This window comes from Mixophyes fleayi, chromosome 2 (genome assembly GCF_038048845.1).
Source record: "Mixophyes fleayi isolate aMixFle1 chromosome 2, aMixFle1.hap1, whole genome shotgun sequence".
NCBI lineage: Eukaryota > Metazoa > Chordata > Amphibia > Anura > Limnodynastidae > Mixophyes > Mixophyes fleayi.
Window position 1 is genome coordinate 73,279,101 of NC_134403.1, and position 21,473 is coordinate 73,300,573.

General features: G+C 39.4%; 1 protein-coding gene across 1 annotated transcript in view; it reads right to left on the reverse strand.

Annotated features, from left to right (window-relative positions):
* VDR (vitamin D receptor) overlaps window positions 1–10,683 on the reverse strand; it is a 108,541-nt gene extending 97,858 nt beyond the window's left edge. The window contains 1 exon segment of the mRNA XM_075199269.1: window positions 10,550–10,683. The gene's annotated coding sequence lies outside the window, so the exon portion shown is untranslated.
* Between the last annotated feature and the right edge of the window lie 10,790 nt (window positions 10,684–21,473).

The following is a 21,473-nucleotide window of genomic DNA, read 5'->3' on the forward strand; positions in this document are numbered from 1 at the left end:
TGCTGTTAGCTGCTTTGCTGCCAGTGCGGACGCTGTGTGTAGCGCGTTGCTTAGCGAAGAGGTCTCGTGAGGCTATGACATTGTTTCACGAGACTTCATCACTGACCAGCGCGCTGCGCACCTCGTCCACACTGACAGCAGGGCAAGAAGAACGAAGAGGTGCCGTCTGGAGCCTGAAGGCTGCGGCTTAGAGTACCAGGTAAATTGCTATGTATGGAGGGTGCGGAGGCAATACACTGGGGCTGACGGAGGCCTTTACAAATTACTGGGGGCCTCTTAGCCCAGAGGCCCACATTGGCTTAATCCGGCCCTGGGCATGCTACACTTCCACAAATACAACCTTACTGTACACAGACTGCACATAAATACAAAAACAATATAGAATCTCATTTTGTACCACATACCAGGCAACATTCAAAAGGATAAACATGGAGACAAGATTTGTAAATAACTAAATAAAAACATAAAAACACATTTGTTGTATTCACAAAATCTCGACAGACCTGTTTAACAAACATAGGTGGAAGCATCTCACGGAGAGGTTTTTGCAGTGTATTAAGAACATTGGCCAATAGAAACTAATTAACAGTACCCTGTGGGAGTCAGAGATTATAATGACAAGTATTGAATGATTCAATACCTGTCACAATAAACTCTGCCTCCAACTGGGTGTTGTTAATTACTTTGATGAAGATCTCTGCCTCTGATCGCACAGTGTATTACACTGCAGAAGTGTGTGGGTGAAAACACATCACATTTTCTGTACAACTTACTCATGCAGTCCAAGGGGGGAATTCAATTAGCCGCGAAGTGTCTCACGGACGTTCCGGAGATTTGACAGAAATCTCTGCTCATTGTTCCTAGCACCCCATAGAGGTGTGAGGAAAAATGAGTGAAGATTTCTACCATAACTGCCAGCAACGCGCCCAGCACGATGTCTGCGCACCACATCGCCGTCAATTGAAACACCCATTCTCCCCCCCAATTTCACAAAAAAGGTACAGTTTGGAAAGTGATATTTTCAGCCCAAAAGATGGAGGAAAAGAGGATATGTTCGTGTACACACACATACAAAAAATCTGCCCAATGATACCACTTGTAACACTTACATGCATCCACATCCCAACATTGCAAAATATTCAAAACAACTTGAAGTTTATTGATACTTGGCAACAACCGGTCTCTTTTGCCAACATATCTATGAATGTGTTCTGCCAAGTACACCAGAGGTAAATTTCTCCTGCTGTGTGTGTCCCGTGGTAGAACCTATATTATATGGGATTGTTTTTCCCAGCAATAATACAATGCCTCTTATTCTCCCTTTCTGGTGTTTGTTGACAACAGCACAAATAAGAAGATACGTTATCTCTAATTAAGAAAGCGGATGAGGGACAACTAAAGAATCACAAAGTATTTCCGCTCAGATGTACTGTAGTATTATTTTCTATTTTGGACCAAATACCAGAACTATAACGGTTGTATATACAGTCATAGGTTTAAAAACGTGTAGGTAATCACATAGTGAACAATGATTAAATGATAATGCCCTATTAGTTATAAGTAGATACTTGCAATCTATTTTGTTGTAATAAACAGCAATCAGAATATTTATTGTTGGACATTTTCACTCAAGTGATTCTGTCCTGGAAGAAACATGGTATAGGCTTATTGTAAAAGTTAAATAACATGACTTTAGTTTCAAGACAAAGCTTTGCAGGACTCAATATATACATTGCTGCTTCACATTCCAAACTAGCATAGACGAGTCTACAAAGTATACAGCAACATGCTAAATATAACATCCAAATCTATAGACAGACACACACATGGCCTATTTACCAGAGAATACCTACATGCAAAATCACATGATCAGAGTTATGTGACACTTGTGATTGCAAAGGGCACATTGTTTAACCCCTTTAAGGGCTTAGGTACAACACAAGGTTCTGCAATTGAAAGACGTGCTTTTTTGGACAGCAAAGAGATAGCCCTTTCGTATAATTTCAGGACATTTGTTTTGAATGACAGATAATGACAATTTATTACTAATTGTTTCCAGCACACTCCGCTCATTCAAGTGGACTCATTACCTACAAATGCACCTAAACGAGAACGCAACCTCTTACTGAATTTATCGGATGAATATTGGTTCACCCTACAAAATAGCTGACACCACTGTGGTTTAAATTGTTTAAATGTTTTCAGTCACAAAACCAGAAAAGCATATAAAAGAGTTATATCTACCACCATATCTGAAACAAAAATAATTACTTTACTGAAAAACAGGTATACAAAGCTACAGTAGACCGAACGGCCCCAAAGCAGAAAGTAAACTGTGTAAATCTCAACAACCAAACGGGGTGGAGCTGAAGTAACCAATCAGCAATTAGCTTTTTTTTCCCTGACTAGAGCAAATTAGACAGTGAAAGCTAGTGTCTGATTGGTTGCTAAAATTCCAGTAAATAACACAAGGTACGCATTCAAAATAGCTGTATATAAAGCACTGAGCTATGGCAAGCCAAGATCCAGTTACTGTTGTATAAGAAATAACGTATGCCTTACAAGATGTTAAAGCACTGCTACAGAGTTTTTAACGCATATGTTATAAGAAGTAAACAACTGGGCATAAATGACATTAAAACAGTTATCAAAAATGTCAAAATGCACTTGTTTTTTTGTTCTGAAAGCTTCTCTAAAATACAGGCTAAAAGGTTTACATCAAGCAAGATGCAATAACAAATTAGCATTATGAAAAAGGTTTTCTTATCTTGGAATACAAATCTTCAGTGAACAAACTTGATCATAACAGTTTATGTGAATAATGAATGCTCAATATGCCATTAGTGAGTTTACAAGGGTATTTTATAATGTAATGAAAAGACAATCATCAACAAGAGTTCTCAAAATGTGCATAGTAATCACTACAAATTTTGGAATATATTGGCACTACAGTGAGAAAATGAGATTTTGATTAGATTTCGGTAGGTGTGCCACAGCCAGAGGTTTCAAGTCCGTAAAAGAACTAGAATTCTCTGGCTGGCAAGAGGTGGCAGACCTCAATCTCTGTGCTATACTTATGAACTACTACAGTAATAAAACACTGGGTATTAACAAACCAATGTAATAAATATCCACAAACACTCAAAAAAGTGCCACATGTAATAAAGTCCAATATCCCCTTACTCTTATTAAAAAAAAAATCACAAGAAAAAGCTAAACTAAGCAATATTTAAAGAGAACAAAGGAAATGCAGTGGTCCCAATATGGTAATAGGATGTATATGTTTAATGTTTCCACCACAGTACCAGATGTGGGGGATTTTGTAGCCCACAGCTTCCTTGAAAGCTCTATATACCCTGTTCTAAGAAATGATTATAATTAATTATAATTAATTTGTAAGATGCCACGAAAGTCAGCAGCAGCGGATAATTGATATAACAAACATACAAAACAGAAATCATACATAAAAACAGAACATGAACAAATGAGGATAATGAAGGTGGTGAAGACACGAGACAGAGGGTAAAGAGGGTCCAGAATGAGTAAGGAGAAATGACTGTTCCGATTAGTTGAGAGTAGATTGTTGGCCACTTTAGTGAGGACAGTCTCAGTGGATTGTAGATGTGAGAAGCCAGACTACAAGTGGTTGAGGATGCATTAAGTGGACAGAAAACAGGTTAAGTGGTTATACAAAAGGCGCTTGAGCAGTTTGGAAAGAAAGTGGAGAAGAGAAATATTGTAGCATCTGAAGAGAGAGGTAGGGTTTGCAGATGGCTTCTTGAGGATAGGAAAAATAATAACATGTTTGAAGACAAGTGCCAGTGGACAAGAAATGGTTGATGGTTGGTGCAGGAAAGCATTAGGGGGAGGCGGAAAATTTGGGAGGGTATGGAATCAAAGGCAAATGTTGAGGTTTTTATAGAATTCAGCTTGTGAGTACACAGTTGTAACCATTAGGTCTTATCTGAAAAGACACCAAGAACAATGGTGGGGTTTTAAATAACAATAGCAGAATATATAGAAAAGGTGTGTGCGCACAAATGTTTATCTTTGCCAATACAATAGATATATAAAATAGAAAAGTAAAACAAATTGGGATAAATTTAACTTTAACTCAGGTCTGTAGGAATCATGTAGGCCAGGTGACTTAAAATGAATGCTCGTGGCTAACTTTTGAGGATTAACTTTTGGAAAAGATGTATATTTGTTCCAAAATTTTGTAACAAGTAAACAAAATGTGAGTATTAAGTATTATCTTGGGTAATTTATCCATGCAAAATTACTAATGCAAAACTCCATTTCTCCTTTAATTGTACTGGACTTCAGTTCCCATGTTGAATTTTGTGCTGTTTTACAACAACTATTTCAGTTACTTCCCAGCTGTCCATATTTAGGGAACCATCAATATTACCCCCCCCCCCCCTCCCCCCATTGTGTAGGGTCTCAATAGTGTACTTAAAAGTGTGGCTTGTGGTTGTCACTATACTACTGCAGGATCCCATTAGAGAAGTTCCGTGCTACCTGTAACCCACCTACTGGTTTAAAAACCTACAAAGATGCAGATATTTCAACCTCCAAGCCAAGCGTGCACTTGCAAGCTTAACTCACAAGCCAAATTTGGGGTTTCTGTTGCTAAGGGGTTACAATGTTACCCCAGTACTGCTTCACACTGAAGCTCTGTATAACAAGAGGAGAGGGGCAAAGGGGAATAAAAAATTATTAATGCCATATTTATTAGTCTTTTAAGCATCCTTTCAATGTAAGTAATGCTCATGTGTTCTCCCTTGTGTTCAGAGGCTTTCTATTTGGATACTAAAGTCCTGTGTGAGTGTTTTGCAAGTATCTTGGTCTGGTTTGTGCATTTTTACAGAGATTTGCTACAGTATTTTTTTTTTAGATTTAACTCTTTACCTCCTGTTCCAATTCTGAACCTACTCTTGTGATCCCTAAAGAAGGGTTTATTTACTGGGACTGTCATATAAAGAAGATAAATATCAAAATATATCCCCTTAACAACCTGTGTTTTGCTGTTCCAGAAAACCAAACCAGCTTAGTGGGTTACTATTCCATTTGCCACAAGCCACCAGCAAGTGTTTCAATTAACTTGGAAGGGGTTAACAAAAAGTTTACCAAATGTTTAATACATTTTACTAACTCTACATGTGCTACAGTTCTAAGTAAGACTTGATCAATATCATGTTGTGGCACCCAAATCAAAAGCATCTCAGCTCTAATGGATTGACGAGAACATTCACCTTTTAATTGCTTACTTGTCTTTTCATTTGATGCATCATTATTCAGTATTAGAAGTGCTCTTTATAACTGAAGGACCTTGTTTATGAACAGCTCAGTATAGAGAGGGAAGGATGTATAAAAAAAAACAACCAATGTATTCTGGTGGGGAACATCGGGGCTGGGACAATAGAATAAAACCGACTATAAGGGGCATTTGAGAAAACTGGTGTTCCCATAGCAACCAACCAGATTCTAAAACTAGTTTTTATAGAAGGAGAGCAGATAGGAAACCACACACCTCTTCAACTACCAAAACTCTACTCTGTAATTGGTTTCATATTCCATTACGAATTAATTAAACCAAGCAAAGACACATGATGCCAAATACAGGATAATGAAGTTTTTATTCTGTGTGTCCATTTTCATCTCCCACTCTTTATTTTGGCGAAAGGATATATAGATACAAAATAATGACTTAACGGAAATGTAAAACTAATTCTTATCGAGGTTTATTTATGGCTGACGAAAGTAGAAATTAATCTATTGAAATTATGTCGTACATCTCTTCCCCTTCCATAGACAATTTATTATTTTACATCTGTTAAAATCAGCAAGTAGTAGTTCTATAAGAAGACTTGCAGAAACTATTTTGTGCTGTGAGGAGGACCTGTACATTTAGAGTCACTGAAACATACCAATTGACCAGGAACACCAAAATCTTTGTACACATCGGAAACAGTGAAACATTTCTACAAAGTTTCATTTACATGTAAGTGACATCATTCTCCAAATGTCAGCAATAATTTGGGACAGCACCTTCACTGGGTAAATGCCTCTAATGCCAGGTAATGTCTGTTTACAGTTTGTGTAAAGTGTGAGTAGGAGTATTGACAGTATGTCTGCTGTAAAAATGGTTCTTTCAATTTGTTTATCTTTTTAATTCTCTTACTTTCAATAAACCTGTATTGGAGATGTGTAATATTTATCTATTGATCCCTACAAGTTCTGGAAAACACTGTGTAAACACTACTGAAAACAACTAATAATGCGCAACGCTGGAAGTCACAATAGCAGAAATCTTTAACATTGTTTTACGTAAAAAAGCATAAAAAAAAAAAAAAAAGATTCCCAGCAAAGTGGAAATAAAAATGACACAAATAGCAAAGTGCATTAGTAGTCCTTAGGCTACAAAAATCCACTAGAATTGACAGTAGCTCTTACTATTCGCTCTTCAAGTGCAGGTAACTGATGTTATGGAAGTACAAGAACATAGTACTGACAGAGCATGATATGCAGAAGACAATGACCGAGCTGAAATAATGAAGTAACAAACACAGTTTTAAGCAAATGTTTTTCAACATTCATTTGGACACTGGTAGTGCTGTCTAAAATTGAAATAAGCTGCATATATGTTATAAATACAAGCTTACAGGTTGGAACCTACTATAAAAGTTATATATAAATATAAATGTTAATATAATGGATGTGGATGCTCTAAGAAAAGAAAAGGTGCACAAGAAAACCTAAGGGACCACTACACAGCTAGCACAAGACAACAACCCCCTCACCAACATAGCTGTGTGACTGAGCATACAGCCCACTAAATACTTTGTAACCTTTGCATTCTAGCTGGACAAATATTCAATATGATGTAGCACTTACCCTTGTGTATCAAACCACTGTCCCACAGATTGTAAGCTGGCGAGCAGGGCCCTACCTTAACCATCTCCTGAAAAGACTGTGACTCTGTAAACTCTATGGAGTTCGTGGGTGTATACACACTGCAGAATTTGCCCGACATCGTTCCATCATTCTAGTGATTTTTAGTCAGTTTATAAAATCAAACGTTCCGATGTGCTTTGGTAGATAAAACATGATCGTGCGTGTGTACACACTAATGCGATATTGGACCTAACAGACGTTTATCGTGTGATGGACACGATAATCAGGTAAAAAACCTGTAGTGTGTACCCAGCTTTAGACTGGCCCCACTCCAGGCCAAGCAATGTATGAACTTCTTTACTACAAAGTACATAGTTTTTATCAGCAGTGCCCACTCAAACCCTATAATACTGTGCTGCATAAATGTTAGCACCACATAAATAGGAATCATGGGAGAGATGGATCTTTCCCCTGCTCTGTTACAATGTCTTTTTTTTTATTTCCCTAACATTGGAGTTAATGTACTGGCCAACCTAAAATAAGTTAAAAATATGCTATGTTCAACTAATTTTTTTTCCTTTAAACTGCATATACTACAAGCATTAACCAATGAGGCAATCACAGCTGAACAATTGTAACTACACTTTCTGTTTTTTATAAACACATTGCATAATTTACAGATGTTAAGTATTATTTAGTTAGCCGTTTTCTATAGTTAAAAGATTTGTAAAAAGTCTAAAAATAAAAAATCTAAGGAGTACATTTATCAAGCTGCGGGTTTGATAAAGTATAATATTTGACCTGAGCATTCATTGATCTCTATTTTCCAAAACTGATAATCTAATCCACACACAAATATGAGAGAGTTCAGAGTACTCATATCAGATTAACCATCCGTCGCTCTTACTTCTTATACATTGTGATTGGTTGGCAGTCTCTCTAATCAGTGTTAGAGATACATGTGCACTGATCACTGTAGTCATTGAAAGTTCTTCAGGGTGTCAAGCCCTGGGTAATTCACCACTACTGACAGGGGCTGGAATAAGAACATCAGGAACGATGGTGGTCCCAGAAATGGCCCATTATGCTACTTTGGTGATTAAAGTTATATAAATATAAATAAGTGGTGTGTTACGATAGAGCAACTATTTTAATCAGACGTTTCTAGAGCACAGTATTGAAAGAAGGTCATTGTTTTTTTTTAAATATACACCGGCCCTTCTATTGTGAAATGGATTAAATCTATTATATAGATAATACAGGAATATATACATTTATATAGTAGTATAATGTAAGCACAGCCCTAGCTGGTTTTGGTCATGCCAGCATCCTGAAGCACTGAGTCGGCAATTAAAATCTATGGTTATGGCATAATGAATGACTGCCATCAAAGGGCTATGTAAGCTGTAACATAAGTGGATCAAAATATATATGAGATCACATATATAGTTACCAACTTACTCAGTTTTGCTTTTACTTACATACTGAGTTTGAAATTGGAAAGACAAATGTTGCACAAAAAAACAAACAATCAAACAAAAACAACAATGTTTTATACATTAGGAGCACAGTATATAGTTTTATCTGCATAATATGTATGAAACACAAATGTTATGCAAACTCTGAAAGTTATAAAACCAGGCAGATCAATAATGAAATCAAAATACTATTATCATTATACACAGTGTTGATTCATGGTCATCAATGGATAAACATGTAATTGAATTGTAAATACACAACAAATAAAGATAATGTAAAAACTGGAACCTGGTGTGGATGAAAATCGGAATTGCCAGAATGCCGAAACAGCGGAATGATTTGACTCCCCGCAGCGCCCTCTGCTGCTCGGTGTCTTGAGTGAAGCTTGTTGTGTGTTTTCTCTGCATGTATAGTGAATTCTGTTCTGCTACACACAGCGGCGCACGGAGGATTGTCGGGGGGGGGGGGGGGGGGGGGTTTCCCCCCGCCGACCCAAAAAAAAAAAAAAAACCCCGAGAGAGAGCTCCGTTTCGCCAACACTGTCCTATACAGCAGCCGCGGCGCTGTCAAAGAAGCGTCTGCGGCGGTGCTGTATACAATACAGCACCGCCGCAGACGCTTCTTTGACAGCGCCGCGGCTGCTGTATAGGACAGTGGCCACTTAGTTAGCGCAGGGGGGGTTTCTAGAGACTCAGAAGCCCCCCTTCGTGCGCCACTGACACAGATATGCTCTCTGCGTGGAACAACTGTTACACATATTATATTGCATATATATTGTATGTGTGTGCATATATATATATATATATATATATATATATACACACACACACACTTTTTTTTTTTCTGTGTATCATATCTATATTTTCTAGTTATCCGTTCTACCTGCCTGAATGTATGTCGGAATGGAGCACTGAGTGCATTACCCATCCATTCAAGCTGACGGAATGGAGCTCCGAGGACCTTACCCATCCATTCCAGCTGCCGGAATGGAGCTCCGAGGACCTTACCCATCCATTCCAGCTGCCGGAATGGAGCTCCGAGGACCTTAAGCATCCATTCCAGCGGCCGGAATGGAGGCCTGAGTACATTAACTATCCATTCCGGCAGCCAGAATTTTGCCGGAATGGATGCTTAATGTACTCAGACCTCCATTCCGGCAGCCAGAATGGATGGGTAATGTTCTGGCAGAAACAGTCTGGCAGCCAGAATGGATGGGTAAGATACTTAGAACCCCATTTTAGGACCCAGAATGGATAGCTATGGTACTGGCAGACCCATTCCGGCACTCGGAATGGATGGCTATTGTACTGGCAGACCCATTCCGGCACACGGAATGGATGGCTAAGGTGCTCAAAGCTCAATTCCGGGCACCCGTAATGGATGAATAAAGTCCTCGTAGCTCCATTACAGCACCCGGAATGGATGGGTAATGCACTCAGTGCTCCATTCCAACATACATTCAGGCAGGTAGAACGGATAACTAGAATATATAGCTATGATATATATATATATATATATATATATATATATATATATATATACACATACATATACATACATACAATATATATGCAATATAATATGTGTAACAGTTGTTCCACATATTACAGGGAACATATCTGTGTAGCAGAGCACAATGCACTATACAGGCAGAGAAAACACAAACTCAAGACACCAAGCAGCAGTGGAGGTTGTAGTAAGTTGACTCATTCCGGTGATCCGGCATTCTGGCAGTTGTGGCTTTTACCTAATCCCAAAAATATGAGAATGTGTGTATATGAATATTTAAATAAAACAGCAGAACAAATATTCATATGTATATAAGGGTAAAACGAGCTGACTTTAACATGCAAGTCAGGGAACATGAATGTTAATGATGCTATTTGTACACACAACAAACACAATATTCCAGCCTTCAAAGTTACAATCCCCAAATCCAATTGAAAAGTCAGTCACAATAAAAAGCATTGCGATATAAAGCACTGCTGTACACATACTGCCAAGCAGCTTAACCTTCAGTCAAAGGCAGTGGTAAGGGATACAATTAATTAAAAGCTAAAACAATTATAAAGTGAGATGTATTCAGCCAGAAGTACTGTGATATAAGTGTGTGACATGACATGGGAGGCAGCCCCTGCCTGCTGTGTGTCCCAGGCTGTCACTGTCACATTACCTTGTGGATCGGTCCCCTGACACCACGTCTGTAGCTCTGGTCTCTAGAAGTAGCTTCCAGTCACAGGAACACGGGGAAAAACACACAGCTAAGAACGTGACAAGTTTCCCCGGGGGGAGGGAATGCCCCGGCACTGGGAGGAGAGAGGGCGGCTGACGAGCTGAGTACGCCCTTCCTGTGTCAGTGTCCCATTTACCGGCTATACTGTCATCCAGACCAGAGGGGAGGTGGAGACTGGGTGCATTAACCCTTTCAGTAGCATGCTCACCGGCAGCAAGGAAGGAGTTAACGCCATATGTCCCACCTCTCAAAGTGGTGTTTGTGAATACTGACAGGTTTGAGTGGTGTTAACTTTCTTAGCACGAGGTAAATAGAGAACTCGTTATATCACAAGGGCTGCATAGTAGTCACATAGTAGTGACTAGTAGTAGAATGTGCCGGTGTTCTGGCCGCTCGTCACACAGAACTCACCAGTACACCTTATGACCGCTAGGGGAACCAGTGAGTAAGGGTTTTTGGTCACCTGTGTTGTCGCTGACTATATCATCTCCCTCAAATACCCTTCAGTTTATACGATGGTGAAGTTAGCTTCTTATTCAGTCAGCTTCTTATTCACTTTTTATTCATGTTCCAGCTTCTTGTTCAGAAAAACTTATTATTAAAGGATTAAATCAAGTTGGATCACTAATTTCACATCAGATTAACACTAAGAGGTGTCCTTTAAAAAAAAACTGCTATAGTATTTAGCCTGGCCCAACAAGCAGGCGCAGGCTGGGAGGTATCAGACCGGGGGGCGCACAGGCGGCCGCATCACATGACACGCGATGCGGCCGCCTGTGCGCTGACGCGGCCGCATCGGATGCGGCCGCTGGTAACGTTTAGAACAATTATTACATCCACGGCGGGGGACGGGGAGAGGTGGCCGGCCCGAACAGCCGCTAGACTGAGCGGCCCGGGAGCCCGCTGCCCCCCGGTCCAGCCCGCCCCTGACAACAAGGTTTTGGGCATGAAATCAGGGGGCAAATCGGGCAAAATCACCATATTTTATCATTTTGAATAAGTAGCTGTAGTTTTGCAAGGGTTAAATGCCGTGGGGCCACCAATTTGATAGTGGGCAACAACACAGAATGGTCAATTACATGTAAAATACTTGTATATTGCCTGGCCCAACACTGTTTTGGGCATGAAATCAGGTGGCAAAGTGGGCACAGATAGCATTTTCATTATTTTCAATAAGTAGCTGTAGTTTTTCAAGGGTTGAGTTTTTTTAATTCAAAATTTCAACAAAAATAAATCCCAAATCACTTTGTCCAAAATAAAATAGACTATATACAACATCAAGGGGTAAATTGGACCAATATGTATATAATTATTCTCATTTGTGAAGTGATGCAGTAGCTTTTGTGGGTGTTATGATAATGTGGACTTTCGTTTCTATTGGTCCATTTTACCCCTTTGTATCTATATCCCGTCAGCAGGCATATCTGTTGTGGGTGCTCAACCCCTGGTGCAAAGATACATGCTGATGATGATGATAATCAGCATGGACCTTTGTAGTGTAAAATAGAAGAATTAAATAAACAATTGTATAATACAGCATGGTCCCCTTCCAACAAAAGTGATTTAAGCACCGTTGTTGCCACTAATGCAGAAGGACACTCAGCGCAGGGGTCCTCCACAAAAGCCACAGCCAATACCATGCTATGACAGGCTGGGCTTTTGTGCGATCATCAGTCTTTAGCTAAAAAAAAAATAAAAAGGACAGCGCTAAGGTGACAAGTTAGAATGGTTAGGGATATATTTACTAAACTGCAAGTTTGAAAAACTGCAGATGTTGCCTATAGCAACCAATCAGATTCTAGCTGTCATTTTGTAGAATGCACTAAATAAATGATAGCTAGACTCTGATTGGTTGCTATAGGCAACATCTCCACTTTTTCAAACCCGCAGTTTAGTAAATATAACCCTTAGTCTGTGTTTGCATCCACATCTGCAGACATTTAGTGGAACAGTGATTATTTTGATAGCACCAAGCAGCTTCTTACTGCAATGAGTCTCTCTCAATGAGTCTCTTTCATCTTACAAATGATTTGTGATGTCATGTGTGGTACCAGTGGATGCAGAGGACCGGAATACAGAATGCAGAGGCGGAACAAGCGAGCAGGTCCTGGTGCAGGGAAGCGGGAAGTAGGGAAATGGGGCCCACAGCTCCCTAGTTCCATGTGCAGTGGGCCCCATTATCTCTATGGGCCTCGGTGCACCGCACCTTCTGCACCAATGTTAGTTCAGCCACTGCTGGAAGGGATATGTATTACCTGACAGTGGTGCTGTAACAAAAGAAAAAAGGAGGTGTTTCTGTGGAACCAATTGTTGAGAGTTAATCCACTCTATATTCCTATTTTGGATATGCTTTGCAAGCACTAAACTAGATTCAGTAATATTAGAGGAGAAAAAAAGAAGTTTGTTTGGGGTGGTGCACGGAATTCTCCTTATTTTTTTATTTTTGTTCTCCTCTACTATAAGTGATGCTGTAACACTCAGTTCTTAGTCCTATAACTATGCTCTAAGTTCAGTATTCAACTCACCAAAGTGGAGAGAGAAGGGTTGTCCCCAACAGTACACGTTGTATTAGCAATAGAGGCAGTTGGATGACAATATAATTGTTTATTTTTATCTTGCCAATTGATTGGCAAATTTCTATTCACAAATTCTCCAGTTCTCTTATACCTTAACCCAACACCACAAAATGATTATATTCTCAGAAATAGTATAATAGATTTATATTCTAGTTTCTTTAGGTCAATTCCTTAATCCCACTAATCATTAATTAATTAATTAATCTATCATTAATTAACCTCTAACCATAGATCAGTTAAACTGCTAATTCTATAATGCGTCACTGCTGAACCCTAAACCTCAATGACTCCCTCTGAATACACAATATGGATTATTACCTATGTCAATTAATAGTACTTCTATCTACCTACAATAAATCTTAAATGACTATTAAATCCTGTTTCTATATATTATATAGCTAACTTATAAAAACGAAATAATTCTTAAGTATTATCAGTTTAGGATCATACATAAATTTGCCTTATTGCCTCTTATTCAACAATACATTCATTTAATTCAATTCAGTGGATAAATGTACTTACACAATTAAAATATACATATTTCCCTCCCCTCGGGAATTAAATAGCCTTTAGTGGGACACCTTTGCAGTAAAATATACATTCTTTTCACTGTCTGGACACCATGCACAGAACAAGAGGACTATTTCATAAGCCAATCTTGGCTGTGGTAATGTTTGTTTAAGATATATTATATAATGGTTACATTTGTTTAATATTTTCAGTGTTTAGTGATAAAGTTTATTATTAGGCATTGTAGATAGTTTCTGACTTGGAAGATTAGAATGTTTGTTTAAGAGCTATTGTTACACTATAAGTACATTGTTTGTAAGTGCTGGATAGTGACTTTGAAGATTAGAATGTTTGCTTAAGTGATGTTGTTTGGATAGTGTTAGTGATATTGTCACATTGTACTTTAGTTTGACTGTGCATATCAGGGCCGGACTGGGACTAAAAATCAGCCCTGGCATCTGAAGTACACAGGCCCACCTCAGTTCCAGCAGGAAAGAAACCATGTACCGCCGAAAACGGCGTGACCACATTGTGTTGTGGGTGTGGCCAACATGGGGCATTGATACATATATTATAATAAAACATTACATTTATCATGCCCTCCCAGCCACATCACGCCATCCCCTCAGGCACTTTATGACACCCCCAGCCCACTGTACATATCTACGTTTCTGGTGCTGCTGACATACACCAGGGTGGGAACTTCCTGTAGAGTGAGCAGGGAAACTCTGAGATTGGTCCTGGGTGTCAGGGTCTGCTGGTGCTTGTAGTTCTACAAGCACCAACATGCCAAGACTGTTAATGGCAGTCCGGGCTGGCTGGGGCTTGTAGTTCCACAAAGTAAAATAGTGTTTTTTATTCTTTTTCACTTTATTATCCTTCATCCACTGCCCCAGGGATGTAGGAAGAGTCCTAGTGCTTCCTAGAAGGGTGGGCCACACAGGTTTTTGACGGTCCCCATTCCCTAGGAAATTCAGCCCTGTGATGAACAACCTGTTTGTCGTTATGGCAGGGGATTCCCCTGCTGCGTGTCCCCTTGCTACAGTGCCACCATCCCCGACTAGTTTGCCTAGTGCTGGTTTTTGTGAAATTGATAGGACCCCACGCATTTTCCCCTGATTTCGTGGCAACCAGCACTAGGCTGGCAGCACTAGGGTTAATAGCATTAGGAGGGAGGATCCCCTCACATTTATTTTATTATTTTTTTTAAATCTTTCTTTTTTTACACTGTATTAGAGCCAGCGGGTCAATTGACTCTGCAGGCGCTGCAGCATCCTGTGTAGTAGAGCAGCCCTGCTGTCAAATTCAACAGGACACGGATCCTTGAATCCATGCCTTGCTAAATTAGGGCGTACGCAATGCCTAAATACATGCGTATAATAAAGAGTGTGGGTTGCTTTTAAAATGAGTGCCCTAATAAATCAGGCCCTATTATTACCGTTACTATAGCAATTTATCCGCTAATTTTTCCTTACAACTCTCTGAGCCGCGAGCAAAAATACACATAGAAATTACCGTTGTAACGGTAATAATGTGCAGCCCATGTTGTTCTAAAGGACAACATGGGGAAATGAATCTGCCTCTATGTCTCCAATTTTGACTGTGCGCCTCTGCCCCCCTTTATATGTGTACCTGTTTTGTCTGTGCCTTTTTTACTCTTCTGCCATTTGTCCCATCACTCTACATTCCCCTGTGCTTCTCACAACCCACTTTCCTTTTTCTCTGCACCTTCTCCCACCACCCCCTACTTGACCCACTTCTGCCCTCTTCACGCCTTATCTTCCATCTCCTCTTCTACTGAAGTTAATGGAGTCCTGCTTGCTGCTGATGGGAAGTGACGGCTTTCACCAGCGAAGACTTCGCCATGCAATCTGCACTAGTATTATGGTGGTACTTGTACCCGCGAAAAATCTATTCTGTTAACAAACAACCAATTAAAATCATTTAATGTTTTGAAAAATGGTTATTTCTTGAATAAAGTATTTTTGTTCCATATAAATGTTTTTAAATATTTAGAATTTTTTTAATTTGTTATCTATTTACATTTTTTTTTAAAAAAAAAATCTCTCAAAATATTATTTTTTAAATGTGCCATGTCTATAGTATAGACATGTCACATTAAGTATTCTGAAATTCCTTTAAACATCAGACTTGCAATTGCATAGTATAATTACTGTGAATGGCAAAGCAAGCTTCCCACGTGGTTCTGCTCCCCTGCATTGCTCCGGAGAAGCTAACGGGGGGAAGCAGACAGGCCAGAATGCATGCTGCATGGTAAGTGAGCCTTCAATCAATTACACTTTATGGCCACCACTGCTTCACTGCGGCGCGGCACACACACTATTTTATGGGCCCCTACTTTGCATTCCTCCATTGGATCTTTCCAGCTCCAGTCCAAAACAGCTTCTGCTTGGGGTTTTATCATTTGCCCCCATTTGCTGGTGCTGCCCACTCCTCTAGTGCACTTCATGTGCTTGCTCTGGGCGTCATGAATTGATGCTACGCCTCTGGGACTGATACACAGTGGGATGTAGATACAATGATTGTCTGGAGTAACAGATTAGTACTGATCCAAAGAATTTAAATTCACAAAGAACTGATGTCCAATGCAAGGTAAGCATAACAGTGGGTTTACTGCCTTCTGATCTGATCCAGATTGAAGACTCAAAGGTAAGATATCCTTGGAATATCCTCTAACTGAAGTTTTTGCTTATTTATGAGTTTTTATTTTCTAAGTACAATGATTTAGGATCGTTATATACTATGCAAATTCTATTGTCTTCATTTATTATATAAATGTAGATGTTTAATTAATACTGAATTAAAAAAAACAGCCTTTTATTTACTGTTAATGTAGAATTAATGTGTTTTCTGTTTACCTTTTTTTGTGTGTAAACTTTCTTTATTGTTTTTTCAATTGGCTATATGACGTACGAGCCGCACAGGTTTTAATCTATTTAACCCCGGGAAGAGAGCTGAGAAGAGGGGTGTACATTGCTCGCTATCAGCTGTAGGGTTAACTAGTATCATATCTCACATCCCAATCCATCAATGAGGTATATGCAGTTCACTTGGTGGGAGGAGAAAGGTATGAACTGTAGAGTGGAGAATCTAACTGTTGAAACCAGATATCAGGAAAATCCTCATAACTGTCGCCTGCCGCAGAATTGTTATTGTCCATATCCATAAAAAATCAATTTTGGAGAACCAATGTGATATATTTGGAGGAGAAAAGAATATCCAATGAGTGGGGATCACCGCTTTAGCGATTTTCTTTGTATCATCTGCAAAAAGAGCAAGTTTATATTGCTACTACTTGTCAATGAAAGAGCTTCCATACAGAGGATGAAAATCAATGGGAAAGAGGACATCCCTGCCTAGCACAGGTTTTAATACTAAATGGTGTGGATAGGGGACTATTAAAGTAATTTCATTGTTTTCCAATAACCATTGTCTATGCGATTTGTGTGGTTCCAAAGCACAAGCAACTTATTTAGCAAAATCAAAAAGAATAACAGTTCAATAAATAAGTACAGCCAATACATACGCTGCACGGTGCTGCGCTCTGCTGGTTTCAGATATACAGTCCTTCAGTCCTGAAGACTGTGGTCAGAGTGGCTGCAAGCTGGTTCCAGGGAGCGATATATATACATTTGGTGTTACAGTAAATACAATACAGATGACTTGGCAAGTTTCCATAGGTTCAGGCTTCAGGAAGGTCCAGTGTAATGCAATTCATAGGTCAGTTCAAACGACACTCTCCAAGGGTGGGGGTTAGCTTTCCAAGGGTGGGGGTCAGCTATCCAGAAGATGTATACTAATCTTCCCGCCAAGAACTAGTTTAAACTGGTGTATTAGCATTACACAGACAAAAAATGTCCTAGATCAACTGTAAAGTGTAAAAATAAAACTATTAAGAATTTGTGTACTAGATAAAAAACAGCCAGTATTTTCCTTATGTGCACAATAATAAACTAATTTGCACCCCGTGCATTGTAACATGGTTTGTCTAGGATAAAACTTACTAATTTTTTTTTCTTTTCTCTACTTAAGGACTCCGGCCCACAATCTCCAAATTAAACTGCTATAATATTTATTAGGTAAAACACCATTCAATAAAATGAGAAATCAATTTGTATACATAGAAACACTGTTTTTCGCTGAAATGTAATGAAATAATTAGTAAAAAATTAACACGTAAATTGAGTTGTAGATTGCTGGATAAATAGCTTTAACGAAAAACAGCTACCCTAATAAGCAAAGTACATATCTATTGGTATGAAACAGATCCGATTTCATAAAAATACACTATATGGACAAAAGTATTTGGTCACATCTGTTAATTATTGAATTGAGGTGTTTCAATCAGTCCCATTGCCAGAGGTGTTTAAAATCAAGCACCTAGCCATGCAGTCTCTATTTGCAAACATTTGTGATACAAAATGGTCATTTTCAAGATCTCAGTGACTTCAAGCATAGCATTGTGATAGGATGCCAACTTTGCAATAAGACGGCGCGTGAATCGACATCCCTGCTGGATATTCCACGGTCAACTGTAAGTGATATTAAAGTGAAAGAGTTTAGGAACAATAGCAACGCAAGGTGCGCAAAAGTCGCTAACGCTCTGCTGATTCCATAGTTGAAGAGTTCCAAACTTCCACTGGCATTAATGTAAGCACAAACACTGTGTGACAGGAGCTGAATGAAATGGGTTCCCATGGTCAAACAGTTGCATACAAGCCTCACATCACCAAGGCCAATGCCATGCATCGGATGAAGTGGCGTAAAGTACACAGACACTGAACTGTGGAGCAGTGGAAACGTGTTCTGTGGAGTGATAAATGAAGCTTCTCTGTTTGGCAATAAGATGGGCGAGTCTGGGTTTGGCGGATGCAGGGAGAACATTACCTGCCTGACTGCATTATGAAAACTGTGAAGTTTGTTGGAGGAGAGAATAATATGGGGTTGTTTTTCAAGGTTTCAGCTAGACCCCTTATCACCAGTGATGGGCAATCCTAATGCTTCAGCATACCAAGTCATTCTGGACAATGCTATGCTTCCAATGTTGTGGCAACAGTTTGGGGAAGGCCCATTTCTATTCCAACATGACTGTGCCTCAGTGCACAAAGTAAGGACTGCAAAGACATGGTTTGATGAGTTCAGTGTGGAAGAACATAAATGCTCTACAGAATGAATGGGGGCAAATTCCCACAGAAACACTCCAACATCTTCTGGAAAGCCTTCCAACGAGAGTGGAAGCTGTTATCAATGCAAAAGGGGGACCAACTCCATATGAAAGTATATATATATTTGAATACAATATCATTACAGTCCCTGTGTCAGGCGCTGTCTCCACACTGACATTTGGTGCAGGAGATGGACGCCTGCACTCTCTCTGCAGCTGTGTCAAGATACCTAGCAACGGGATGTTTCCTGGTTCTCCTGCACACTGTGCGTGCGCATGCCCCCTTCAGTTGTGTCCCATTGCTAGGCAACAGGATGCTTTCTCCACACACCTGGCGGCAGTCAGCGTGTCTGACCACCGAATCTCCATCACCCAATCAGGGTTCACCTTATGGTTTATATAGCGCCCTCTGACACCTGTCAGGTGCCAGAGTATTTGTTCACTCCTACTCCAGCGCTTCCGGAAATTCTGATCCTGTGTTCTTCGGTTCTGACTGGGCTTCCTGTTACTATTCTCCTGTGTTACGTTTTGTACTTCGCTGCTCGGCTGGTTTGACTATTTGGCTTGACCTGACTACTCTCTGGATCCTTCCCGTGTACCATATCAATCAATTGGCTTGACCTGGACTGCCTGAATACGTCTGTCTACTACTGTCGCTACACCGTTGACTGTCTTGGAGAACCGCAACCTGCGTACCCTCTGCAGCTGGGTAGGGTAGGGGTGACCTAGTGTAATTAGGATTTGGAGGCAGTACAACAGAGAGCCAGAAAACTGCTGCCATCCACTCACGTTACCGGTTTTAAACGCAGATTGTCTCCAATCCACTTGAATGAAAAAAATACCACTATGAACTATTAAAGGGGAAATGTCACAGGCCCTGATTCATTAAGGCACACAATATAATCATATTGTGAACTTTTTTAAAAACTCACGTGATTCGGGCATATAAACGTCTGTATTTAAACTAGAAGTGATTCTGAAGAGATGTCTTGTTGAGTATGGGTCTAGGTACATACAGTATATGGCACTTGTCGTATTGAGACAGACACAATACATTGCAGGATATGTACAATACATATGTGGAATATAAATTGCCAGCAGAACTCACAGAAAAACGTCTCCTGTTAATATAATAGTCATTAATGGAAAAATATAAAAAATAAAAAAAAGTCTCTTTTTCCCCCCCAATGAAATACATTTATCAGCAGGTTTTTAATATACATAAAATGCAAACACATGTTCTAGCATGCATACGCGACCTTCAACACTGTCACTCGGCACTTACACCTGACCTGTAGATGGTGCAAATGATACGCCTGAAAAATACGTACCTTAGATATGGCCAAAGATTGAATCAGCTGCGAGCGCTGGACTTTGTCATGCCCTTACTATGTAGGGATTACGTGCAAACGCCCCTTCCCCACCCCATTCCACCCATGAAATCATAAGCTGTAGGAAGTATCCTTTGTGTTCAAAGATGAATTTGGGTGCTCTACCATTCACTGGTGTACGTATAGTCCATTTCTGGGCATATGCAGCTCGTATCAGCATTTACTTTACTTAGTGAATCAGGCCTACAGTGTGAAAAGGAATCAGGACTGCATATGGCATTTACAACACATAGGGAATATAAGAGGTTACAATTGATGTTGTATTTGCTTTAGAAGCACAGTCAATGCCAAAAATCAATTACTTCCTTGCATACAGAATTGCTCAAACAAAAGGGATTTATTTTAAAACAAAACATCTTGGATATCACATTTTATGCATAATTGCCAAATATCTTGCTTAAGTTATTGGGTTTTTATGCAGACTATGTAGGAGTGAGGTTAAACCACTCGCTGTGTTGTGCGTTAGTGTCAAGGATTGTAGGAAAGGGTGTGTGCAGCACCAGCAAACAGCTATTTTTAGATGATTCAGCTGTACTCAGTGGTTGAAATAGTAATATAGAAGTGACGGTATGAAAATGTAATGGGAATTTAAGTGAATGGAAATTGAAAGTTTCACAATGAAGGCAGTAGAAGTAGTAGTATGACATACCAATGTATACACCCCCACTTCCACCACAAACCATTCTAGTATAATTGTTTTATATTACTGTAAAAATGTTTTGCTGTACATAAGGGTATAGTCTGAACTCTTCCAGTAAATACAATAATAACAGCAATTAGAAGTTTGTTACATATTTATATAAAGCTATAAAATATTTTTTTTATCCCTGGGGAAGTTTACCTTTGCAAATGTATTGTTTATTATAGCTGTAAATTTGCTACTTTTTTCATGCATGCCTGCATGAAGGTTATCAAGCAGTGTGAACCAGATCCTACAATTAGAGGGTGTGCAAATACATGAGGCTGTTATAAGGTATTCTATCTTGCAAATTAAATTATTTGCAAGATGTAGGTGATAGATAAAAGATACATTGATGATATCATCATGGTCTGGAAGGGTGATGTGGAAACTTTTAAAGGATTCTTATGGGCGTATTCAATTGTTCCTCCGGCCGCCGGAAAAACTAGCGCGTTAAAACTATTACCGTTTATACGGTAATATTGCGTGTAAAAACCGTTAATACGGTAGTTTACTCGCTGAA